Raw genomic sequence first — 12,177 nt, 5'->3', positions numbered from 1 at the left:
GAGCGAGCTGAAAGCGAGGCTTGAGGTGCTCACATAGCACAACATGGAAGGGATGACGTTGATGGCTGTACGGAGGACGGTCTATGTGGACAGCTTTACCTCGGATGCCTGCATAATTAGATATGTCTGTTTTAATCACCAAGGGATACGCTCGGGCGTTTTTGAGTTTGTACATGCCCAATTCCGCCAGGAAGCCGACACTGCACTCTTCGCAAATCACAGGCAGTGAGACATTTCCTGGTCTGTGCAGCTGCGGATTGGGAAATGTCTCACTGCCTGTGATTAGCTGAGTGCAGTGTCGGCTTCCTGGCGGGTCGGGCATGTACGAACTCAAACATGCCCCAGCTCATCCGTGCTGCAGAGGTTGCTAGGGGCTCCTGGAGCAATTAGCAATATCTGCCTCTTAAATAAGTTCCCACTGACACCTTTGATCGTTTTATCTATCTGTAAGGGGGCAATTCTTCCCAATAAGTGTAAGGAGCATTCATCCCACTGACCATCACACTAATGTATTAGGAGTTGCAGATATAGCATTTTTAGCAGAGGTTCCCTGAAAACAGTTTTGTCTTTAGTTTAATTAAAAGTGGTTATAAACCTTAGATATGAATATGAACAAGGCATATCCTTCTATACCAACCTTTTCAACACAGGAACCCTTGAAATAAATTCCTGTTTTTTTTTTTTTTGTTGTATCTAAAAATTGTGGAGCAAAAGGTAGTTGGAAGTGGTAAGGGTACATCCACGATTATATATGCCAAGCATAGCAGGGTTCCTGTGCCCTCACCTGAGGACGAGCCACAAGTGTACATTACATGTATGCCAAGCATAGCACAGTTCCTGTGCCCTCACCTGAGGACGAGCCACAAGTGTACATTACATGTATGCCAAGCATAGCACAGTTCCTGTGCCCTCACCTGAGGACGAGCCACAAGTGTACATTACATGTATGCCAAGCATAGCACGGTTTCTGTGCCCCACCTGAGGAGGAGCCACATGTGTACATTACATGTATGCCAAGCATAGCATGGTTCCTGTGCCCCACATGAGGAGGGGCTACATGTGTACATTACATGTATGCCAAGCATAGCACGGTTCCTGTGCCCCACATGAGGAGGAGCCACATGTGTACATTACATGTATGCCAAGCATAGCACGGTTCCTGTGCCCCACATGAGGAGGAGCCACAAGTGTACATTACATGTATGCCAAGCATAGCACGGTTTCTGTGCCCCACCTGAGGATGAGCCACAAGTGTTCATTACATGTATGCCAAGCATAGCACGGTTCCTGTGCCCCACCTAAGGACGAGCGACAAGTGTACATTACATGTATGCCAAGCATAGCACGGTTTCTGTGCCCCACCTGAGGAGGAGCCACATGTGTACATTACATGTATGCCAAGCATAGCACGGTTTCTGTGCCCCACATGAGGATGAGCCACAAGTGTACATTACATGTATGCCAAGCATAGCACGGTTCCTGTGCCCCACCTGATGATGAGGCACAAGTGTACATTACATGTATGCCAAGCATAGCACGGTTCCTGTGCCCCACCTGATGATGAGGCACAAGTGTACATTACATGTATGCCAAGCATAGCACGGTTCCTGTGCCCCACCTGATGATGAGGCACAAGTGTACATTACATGTATGCCAAGCATAGCACGGTTCCTGTGCCCCACCTGAGGATGAGCCACAAGTGTACATTACATGTATGCCAAGCATAGCACGGTTCCTGTGCCCCACCTGAGGATGAGCCACAAGTGTACATTACACGTATGCCAAGCATAGCACGGTTCCTGTGCCCCACCTGAGGATGAGCCACAAGTGTACATTACATGTATGCCAAGCATAGCACAGTTCCTGTGCCCCACCTGAGGATGAGCCACAAGTGTACATTCCAAACAGGGAATAAATCCCAATGAGTAGAGGGTGCCGAGTCCTCGGTCCTATATTGTATATTAAAAGTCTATGCTTTGTCACTGACTGCACAGAGAACCCTCAGCACAGCCAGCAGCCGCCCATACCCTTCATTCCTCACTTATCTGCAGGTGAAATAAATCAAAGCAACTCCCCGAGTCAATGTGTTCCCACCTCCCTGCCCAGCGCCGGAAGTGCCCCTCCTCACCACTTCCGCTTCCCGGGGATCCAGTCAGGTGGAATCCAGTCGGTGTCCTCGGAGACAGCGGACAGGTAGAGTGAATTGTGGGCTGGGACTGTGTTGTTTTCCTCACCTCCTGTGGTGGTATTCTCAGTGCGACCCTGGCACAGTGTGTGTACCTGCCTGGCACAGCTGCCCGTTTATTAGTACATAGCCAGTGCACACAGTACGTCACCAGCTCTGAATTACGTTTTATGTGCTACTAGAAGACTGGGGTGGTGGGGGATAGGAGGAGAGACATGAGGGGAGAGCATCCTTGGTCCATTGGCACACTCCTCTCCAACCTAGTGACAGTCACAGCTGTGACAGACTGGCTTTGCTCTCTGTGCTGTAATTGTTGTGAAGGAAAGATATTCTTAACCACCTCCATACAGGGCCAATTCTGCCACTCTACTCCTACATGTAAAAAGCACTTTTCTTTTCTTTTTTTTGCTAGAAAATGACCCAGAACCCTGAAACATTATAAATGTTTATTTAGCAGAGACCCTAGGGAATAACATAGCAGTCATTGCAACTTATTTATGTCACACTGTATTTGCGCAGCAATTTTTCAACCAAAACGCTAAAGTTAGCCCAAATTTTTTTTTTTTGTATAATGTGAAAGATGATGTTACGCCAAGTAAATAGATACCTAACATGTCACATTTTAAAATTGCGCACACTCATTAAATGGCGTCAAACTTGCACTTAAAAATCTCCATAGGCAACACTTTACAATTTTTATACAGGTTACCAGTTTAGAGTTAGAGGAGGTCTAGGGCTAGAATTGTTGCTCTTGCTCTAACGTTCACGGCAATACCTCACATGTATGGATTTAACCTTCATATATGTGGACGCAACGTATGTATGCGTTCACTTCTGTGTGCGGGACGGGGGGCACTTTAAGTGTCCATTCACACTACCGCGACTTGTCAGCCTGACAAGTCGCGGTCCATGCAGTGCTACAGGACCCGGTCTAATGGGAGCGAAACAAGTCGCTCCGACTTAGAAAACGGGTCCTGTACTACTTCGGGGCGACCTCGGAGCGACTTACATAGACATTCATTATATGAAGTCCGTGCAAGTCATGCCGAAGTCGCGGTGCACGCGACTTCACAGGGCGCCCCAAGAGTCGGAGCGACCTAGTGTGAACCGGCACTAAAATTTTTTATTTTTTTTTATTTTTACTTTCCCTTTTTATTTATTTATTAATCACTTTTAGAGGCCATTCACATTGAGACGACACGACTTCGGGGGGCGACTTGCAGAGACTTCACCTAATGGAAGTCTATGCAAGTCGCTCCGAGGTCGCCCCAAAGTAGTACAGGACCCTTTTTCTAAGTCGGAACGACTTGTGTCGCTCCTACTAGAACGGGTCCTGTACTACTCAATGGACCGCGACATACCGTGACTTGTCAGGCTGACAAGTCGCGCTAATGTGAATGGGCTCTTATTCCTATTACAAGGAATGTAAACTTCCCTTGTAATAGGAATAGGGCATGACAGGCCCTCTTTATGGAGAGATCTGGGGTCAATAAGACCTCAAATCTCTCCTCCAGGCTGGAAAGCCTGAAATGAAAAAAATAAAACAATCTTGGCAGTATTTACAACTGCCATGCTGGGTGTGACGTCATAACATCGTGCTCGGGCCTCAGAGTCATTGAGACTGCCCGGGAACATCTGGTCCTCGGTATTCTCTATGGTGTACTTCCGCCGCCGGTGGATTCCTTCTCCGGTTTGCCGATTGCACGGCGAGCCGGTAGAAGCACCATAGGGGGGACGTCACACGCCGCCTGTAGGAACAATCAAGCGGCTGAAAAGCTGCTATGATTGTTCTTCTGGTGAAGAAAATCACAGGCTAAAAAAAATATCTGAATGATGCCTGCAACTGCAGGCATGCAGATATCCCCACTTAAGCCCAGGACGTTATATATGATTTCCAGCGGTAAGGAAGTGGTTAAAGGACCGCTACAGCCAACAAGATTGGAATGTATTGCAGCTGATAAACCACAAAAAATAATCTAGCCCAATAGAGTGCTAAGCATGTGTATGTGTATGTGTGTGTGCCACTAATATATATGAGTGTGTCATCTGAACTTGCATGGTTTCATAGCCGCATTTCATTCTGACTTCGGGGGGCGACTTGAAAGACATCTGTGCGAGTTCATGCACAGATGTCTATTGAAATTACCCCCAAAGTCACCAAGAGTAGTGCAGGAATGTCCGCAATAGGCTGCAAATTGACATGCGATTTGAACTGTCATACGGCACTGATGTGAACGGGGGCTCAATGTAAAAAAAGTGGAATGACACTCACAACGTTAAAACAATATCCAGCATTAAGGAGTCTAGTGCTTATTCGTGTAAAGCCACTGGTGTATACAGTACGTGGCCAGAGGTCCGGGGGCGCTGGTGGCTCTCAATGCTTCCTGGAGAACTCGGAGACACTCAGACTGTTGACATCTTTTCTGCACAAAAAATGTAATGTTGAAAAAAATGATATACAACAGAAAAATACTTATTCAGTATTCGATTGACTGAATAAGCATATTTCTTTTGTATATCAGTTTTTCTGCATTCAATTTTACCTGCGGCAATTTTCTCTTCGTTATTCTATATATGGCCCATGGAAAGGCCTGATTGCTTGGTATTGTGATTTATTACCACTGTGCACTTCACCCAGAAAGTTATGTTTGTGTGTGTGTATGTGTATATATACACACACCAGTGTCCCATTTAGTTTTTGGGATTTGTGTATTATTGGCACTAGTTTTGAAGTGATTTAATTTAGGTCATGTATTCATATAGATACACAGTACTGTGTAAAAGTTTTAGGCAGGTGTGAAAAAAATGCTGTAAATTAAGAATGCTTTAAAAAAAAAAAAGAAGTGTTAATAGTTTATTTTATCAATGAACAAAATGAACAGAAGAGAAATCCAAATCAAGCCAGTATTTGATGCAACCTCCCTTTGCCTTTTAAAGCTGCGTCAATTCTTCAATTCTTGTAGATACATTTGCACACAGTTTTTGAAGTAACTCGGCAGGTAGGTTGTTCCAGACATATTCTGTGGATGTAGGCAGCTTCAAACCTTTCTTTGTCCTCATGTAATCCCAGACAGACTGGATGATGTTGAGATTAGGGCTCTGTAGGGACCAAACCATCACTTCCAGGATTCCTTGTTCTTTTTTTTTTGTTCTTGTTCTTCAAGTAAGTGCACTCCTATGACCCCATGAGAAGTATGACCAAACAAGCTTTGGCCATAACTTCCCTTTTTAAACTTTTTTTTTTTTTTACATTTCTTCCTGGTTTTTGAACTAGGCCAAATTGTCACACATCCCAGGAATTTGTTTCATCTGGAGGAGGGGTTTTCTCAGCTAAGCACACCCTCCTGGCTGCATTCTAGAGCTAAGGGCAGGTGGATTCCAGGAAGTAAATGCTGCATGAATCATCTGCTTTCACTCAATATGACCACGGCCAGAAATGCCTGGGGGGGGGGGGGGTTGTTTGAAGTGGTTTCTCAACAAAAAAACATGGAGGTTTGGATGGATGGGGGAGTTTCCTTTGAATATTAAAAATAAATTAAATAGCATTTTCAGTTTTGGTGCTTAGACAGGAGTTTAGTTCCGCTTTAACGGCATCCCATATGTTGCAAAACAGATGCAGAAAGCTCAGAAAGGTTTATGAACTACTTCGCCACATGAAGGATGGCCATTCAAATAGGCTGGCCGATGCATGTAGTGCAAAAATGGCATGTGGTCACGAAATGCTATGGTGTGAATGCCGTCTATTTTGCTTCTTGGTTTGTTGGTGTACTGCTATTTACGAATTGTAGATTTTATATTACTTTAAGATGACTTGAGCTCATACATTTTGGTTAAATCACCATAAAAATGTGTGCTGTATATCGGTCTGTCTATAAAGCGCCTTACCTGTCTAACTTGTAATTTATAGAATATTACAATGCTCAGATTAGACAAATGTGTTACTACTACCTTTTGCTTGTGTGTGTGAATGACAGCTCCATTTTCCCCTTGTATGCTGATAATGGTTGGGGGTATTCCCTTCCCTGTGGAGATGGTAATTATCCTGTTGTGTAGGGTAATGTTTACAGCTGTTAAACAAATTGAGCAATTACTTGATGCTCAGCAAGTGGTATAATGCACTGTACTCACGTGCACACTGTATTCACTATACCATAGGATGGACAAATAATAAAATATATCTAACAATGCATGCTTATAGAATGTATCCTTTAAACTAATCTCAATGGTATCTTAATGTACGCAGTCAGATCTTCCATGATTAGTGTGTATACAACCTGTATCTAGCTCTGCATTAAAAGTAGCTGGAAAGTATGTAGAGTAGAAGTGATGTCAGCCGCATACACATTGCTCAAAAAAATTAAAGGAACACTTTGAAAACACATCAGCTTTTAATGGGGAAAAAAATCTCATGCTGGATATCTATACTGATATGGACTGGGTATTGTGTTGGGAACAAAAGGATGCCACATCGTTTGATGGAAATGAAAATGATCAACCTACAGAGGGCTGAATACAAAGACACTCTGAAAATGAAAGTGACTGCACCAGTGTAGGGTCTGACAATCGGCCCAAGGATTTCATCTGAATATCAGGGTGCCATTGTCTAGCTTGTAGAGGTCTGTGCATCCCTCTATGGATATGCCTTCCCAGACCATCATGGGCCCACCTCCAAACCAGTAATGCCGAACAATGTTATAGGCAGCATAACATTCTCCACGGCTTCCTCAGACCCTTTAACCTCTTAAGGGCCGCCCACCGCAGTTTTACTGCGGCAGGCCGGCCCTCCTGCGCGAACCGACGTAGCTCTACGTTGGTCGCGTGCCTGCAGCTAGGGGGCGGGAGCGATTGGCAGCACGGACTCCAATGCATGGGGTCGGTGGCTCCGATTGCCGCCGTCCACCCGTGACCGCTCCCCGCTGAGAGAGGACGGTCAGCTATTGTAAACACAGCTGACCGGTCTTCTCTCTGGATTGATCAGAGTGCCTGTGATCCTTCTATGATCATCCCTCTGTGATAATTTCAAAAGCCCAACCCCCATACAGTTAGAAACACTCCCCAAGTCTTACATTTAACCCCTTGATCACCCACTGTTTTAACCCCTTCTCTGCCAGTGTCATTATTACAGGAGCAGTGCATATTTATAGCACTGATTACTGTAGTAATGTCCCTGGTACCCCAAAAGTGTCATAAATGTCAGTTAGGGGTCAGATCTGTCTGCCGCAATTTTGCAGTCCCGCTAAAATTCGCAGATCGCAGCCATTACTAGTAAACAATAAAAGTGACATAAATATTTTCTGTAGTTTGTAGACACGATAACTTTTGCACAAACCAATCAAAATACGCTTATTGCGATTTTTTAAATTTATTTATTTTTTTATAGCGCAAAAAAAATCGCAAAGGTGATCAAATACCACCAAAAGAAAGCTCTATTCAGTGTTGGGGAATTTGTTTTTGGCTGTTTAATATAGTCAAACTGATGAAAATTGATTTTATGTTAGTTTTGGCTGGTGATTGCATTCATCCATATAACCCAGTGAATGTTATGATGGGTTGCACTGATAACCTCCTGCTTTTATAGCCCCTGTGTAAGGCTGGCCATACATTACTAGGGCTCGACAAATCTGCTCCAGGTCGCCATGGTGACTAAAAATTGCATCCTGGCGCCTGGCCATTCACCATTGGTTTAGCACAGAGGTTGGCAACCCATTGATCGCGATCTACTAGTCAACCATGGACAGGCGGCCAGTAGATCGCAAATAGATCTCTGCTTTGCCGACCAAGGGCTGAGTGGCACATGTGCAAGGTCAGCCAATCCTAGGTTGCAGAGGCAGCCCCCGCCCCACAGCTGAATGTATGCAAAGGTGCGGGTGCTGCCTCTGGAATAGCTTGGGTGGGTTCAAGCTCTTGTCCGAACACACCCAAGCTCTTACACTATTCAGCTCTTGGATCTTTGCCCCGTTAACCAGGTTCCTGCAAAGTTGCAGATAGCGGAGCGCCCCAAGTGATATGAAGATCATTGCTGCCTTCTCTGTCTGCACTCAACAGCCCTCTTTCTTTTTGATCCCTGGATAATTGGGCTGTTCTACCTATTTGTCACAGTAAGGTAGGCTCTTATCGCACCGTATCATCCTGACCCCCCCCCCCCCCCCCGCACCGAACCCTCCTGTTGACCTTTTTAGAACTTAGTACTGTACATAGCAGTTAGGGTTAGCCAGAGGCGGGAGACTATCGCTTACTTGTTACAATTTTATATGTACAAATTTCTTAGGCATCCTAAGAAAGTTCTGTAAAGATACAGATCAGGGCTACATAAGAGAAGGGGTTTTGTTGTTTAAAGCTTTGTTAGTTAAACAGAAAACTGGCTTCTAACTATTTTAGCTGGCTTTTAGATTCAAAGCAATTTGTCAAGCCTTGTATTACGCAATTTTCTTATTCAATTTCCTTTAGGATTTACCTTCAACTATAAAGTGCAATGGCCTGTCTAATTGAATACACATTGAAAGTGTTTAGGTTTGACTTCATATTGTTTGGTTTTGGTAAATCTAAGGAAATCTGTATAATCTAGGAAAATTGTATAATGTATGGCCAGCCTTAGAAACTTTTTTAAGCATATGATAGAAGAACTGTTTGTGTACTGTAACGTCTTTCAAAGCCAGTGTAGACACGTCATCTAGGATTTCATGTTTACACAATGTGCTCCATCACCTAAATGCTTTTGCAAGCAATCATAATTTAATTGCTAACTTGACAAATTACTGAAATGTTTTACATATTTGTCATCCTCTGTATTAGTGCCGGTTCACATATCTGCGATGACAGACATTGCATATGATTCGCAGCGCCCTGCTCTGCAAATCGGTGCGATGCGAGTTCAGCCATACAGATTGTGTGGCTTAATTTGCATTGCGTTCGGACACAATTCGTACAGGACCCTTTTTTGGGTCTGCACCAGAATCGGATCGCATGGGTGTTCACACCTATGCGATCTGATTCATGTCTGAACTGACCGTTCGCACTACGATATGTGAACTGATCTGGGGGTGTCGATAACTTTGTATTGACACCCCCAGCGATTCGCATATGACAGTGTGAACTGCCTGTGAGTTGAATGCGATACGGGAAGTGGATTTGCTGTGTTCCCCCATCGCATATGTGTGAACCGGGACTTAAAGTGGAGTTCCGGCCTCAAAATTTATTTTTAGATAAAAATACCCCCGGGACAGTCAGGGCTAGTGCATTTAAGCAACAATAGCCTCTGAACTGTCCCCTGTTTCACTTACATTTTAGAAGAAATACTTACCTTGAAAATGTCTTGTCCAGCGCTGCCGTCTCAGGTGTGGGCAGCTGAAGCCAGAGTGTCCCTCTTCGGTGTCCTCTTCGGTGTCCTCTTCGATGACGTCGGAGTCCCAGAATGCCCTGCCCATCAGTTCCGGTGCAGGCGCGTCATCCCTGCACAGCTTCTGGGCATGCCCAGAAGCTGTTTAGCAGGGAATGACCTGCCTGCACCTGCACTGACGTCGGGGCCGGTGCAGGTGCAGTTGCATTGACTCCTGGAAGTGATGACGTTCAGCTCCCTGGAGTCAATGCAAGAAGGAAGTGACAGCGCGGGCCGCGGCCGCAGAGGGAGGAAGTGGAAGGAAGGTAAGTATATTTTCTTCAAAAACAAGGTAAGTGAATCAAAAAAAAAAATTGTCATTATCCAATTTTTTTTCAGGTAATTTAGAGCAAGTGGATGGGGCAAAGTTAATTTTGAGGCTGGAACTCCACTTTAACCACTTGCCGACCGCCGCACGACTATCTACGTCGGCGGTCAGCCCCTCACAGGCAAAGTGACGTAGGGCTACGTCACTAGCTTGTGAGGGTCTAGGGAGCGAGCGCGCGCCCCCGGAGGGGCGCTCCCGCTCCCGAGTGGTCACGGACCCCCCCGCGTGTGTGACCGGCGGACCCGATGTCCGCCGGCCACTCTGCGATCGGCGGGGGAGAGGGAGAATGTCAGGCAGCTTGTGTAAACAAGCTGCCTGTCATTCTCCTCGCTGTATGAGAGCTGATCATCTGGATCTACTATGTAGATCCGTTGATCAGTCTGCATACAGCTGAAGCCCCAGCCAATCACAGTTAGAATCACGCCCCTAGGGACACACACAGCCCCTCCCTCTCAAATAAAGTTAACCCCTTCACTACCAGTGTATTTTTACAGTAACAGTGCATATATATAGCACTGATTACTGTAGAAATGTCACTGGTAACCCCAAAAGTGTCAAAAATGTCAGTCAAGGGTCCGATCTGTCCGCCGCAATGTCGCAGTACCGCAAAAAAAATCGCAGATCGCCGCCATTACGCGTTAAAAAAAAAAACAACAAAAATGACAAAAATCTTTCCCTTAGTTAGTAAACACAATAACTTTTGCGCAAACCAATCAAAATACGCTTTTTGCGATTTTTTTTTTTTACCAAACATAGGTAGCATAAAACAAATTGGCCGAAAATTTTAAAAAATTTTGATTTTTACATTTTTTTTTTGGGGGAATTTCATATAAAAAAAGGGAAAAATATTGCTATTTTTGCAAAATGGACGCTCTTTTTTTGTTTATAGCGCGTGATCAAAAAATCGCACAGGTGATCAAATACCGCCAAAAGAAAGCTCTGTTTGTGGGAAAAAAAGGACGCCAAATTCGTTTAGGTACAGCGTCGCACGACCGCGCAATTCTCCGTTAAAGTCACGCAGTGCCGAATCGCAAAATACCCCCTGGTCGGAATGGGGGTAAAATCTTCCGGGGCTTAAGTGGTTAATGACAGAACATATGTTACACATCAGGGTAGGTTATTCTGACTCCTGTCACAGGGATTTTTATTGCTGAAAACAAAAATGTGAAAGATGCATGTGACTATATATAGGATAAATTGTTAGGATAATAAAAAATAAACCATGTACTTAAAATAATGTGACTTTTATTACAAGTGCAATTACAGTGAAAATTGCGAATATGTACTTTTTTCTTACCTGCAAAGTAAAGGCATAATGAGCTAATATGCATCACAAACTAGCACATCATGTGACGCTTGCCTATTATCGAAGCCCTCGTCATCCCCACTGGAGGGTGCATCCATCCTCGCCAATCTTCCTTCCGTGTCCATGGACTCCGGCTGTGAGACTGGCCGGAGCTGCGTAATGTCACTCCCACGCCTGCGCGCGGAAGCCGCCGTTTACGGCACAGGACTCTGAAGACATGGCACAAGTATACAATAAATCTCTTCTTAACTGTGCAAGTTTAGGGGATATTTACAGTACCTGTAGCTGCCATATTATATGCTTACCTATAGGTACAAACATTAGAGGAAAGTTTTTACTTCCTCTTTAACTGTAGTGGAAATACACTGATCAGCCATAACATTATGACCACCCACCCAATGTTCACTTTGACCCGTTGAGGCATGGACTTCATTAGACCTTTGAAGTTATGCTGTAGTATCTGGCATCAAGCAGTCAGTAGCAATCCTTTAAAGCTCTACTTTCGTTGTAAAAAAAAAAACAACCACTCGCCGACTGCTCTATTACAGTTTTACTATACAAGTCATCCTGCACTTTCTGGTAGCGGGCACGAATGCGTTGATTATGCACAGCGGGAGCTGTTCAGCAGGTACCATGGACACAATGTCCGCTGACACCCACCGATAATTTGTTACACAGGCAGAACAGCGGTCTGCTTATGTAAACGGGGCAGATTGCTGTTCTTTCTGTATAGAAGGCATGGATCCTATATTCTGCAAAGCAGGGACATGGATCCATGCCTTCCCTTAGTAAAAGCACCTCCCACACTGTACACTGGCTAGGCACACAGTTAACCCTTTGATCACCCCTGATGTTAACCCCTTCCTAACCAATGTCATTAGTACAGTGTCAGTGCATATTTTTAGGACTGATCGCTGTATTCGTTTCACTGGTTCCCAAAAAAGTGTCTGTCTGATTTGTCCACCGCAATATCGCAGTCCTGT

General features: G+C 44.7%; 1 protein-coding gene across 1 annotated transcript in view; it reads left to right on the top strand.

The window, feature by feature from the left end:
* Positions 1-2,123: 2,123 nt before the first annotated feature.
* LOC309548329 (rho guanine nucleotide exchange factor 18-like) overlaps positions 2,124-12,177 on the top strand; it is a 176,289-nt gene continuing 166,235 nt past the window's right edge. The window contains exon 1 of the mRNA XM_082248268.1: positions 2,124-2,193. The gene's annotated coding sequence lies outside the window, so the exon portion shown is untranslated. The remainder of the gene's footprint in view (positions 2,194-12,177) is intronic.

Source organism: Pelophylax lessonae, assembly GCF_965119305.1.
Source record: "Pelophylax lessonae genome assembly, chromosome: 1".
NCBI lineage: Eukaryota > Metazoa > Chordata > Amphibia > Anura > Ranidae > Pelophylax > Pelophylax lessonae.
Note: the sequence above shows the minus strand (reverse complement) of the source record. Positions and strands in the feature narration are given on the sequence as shown.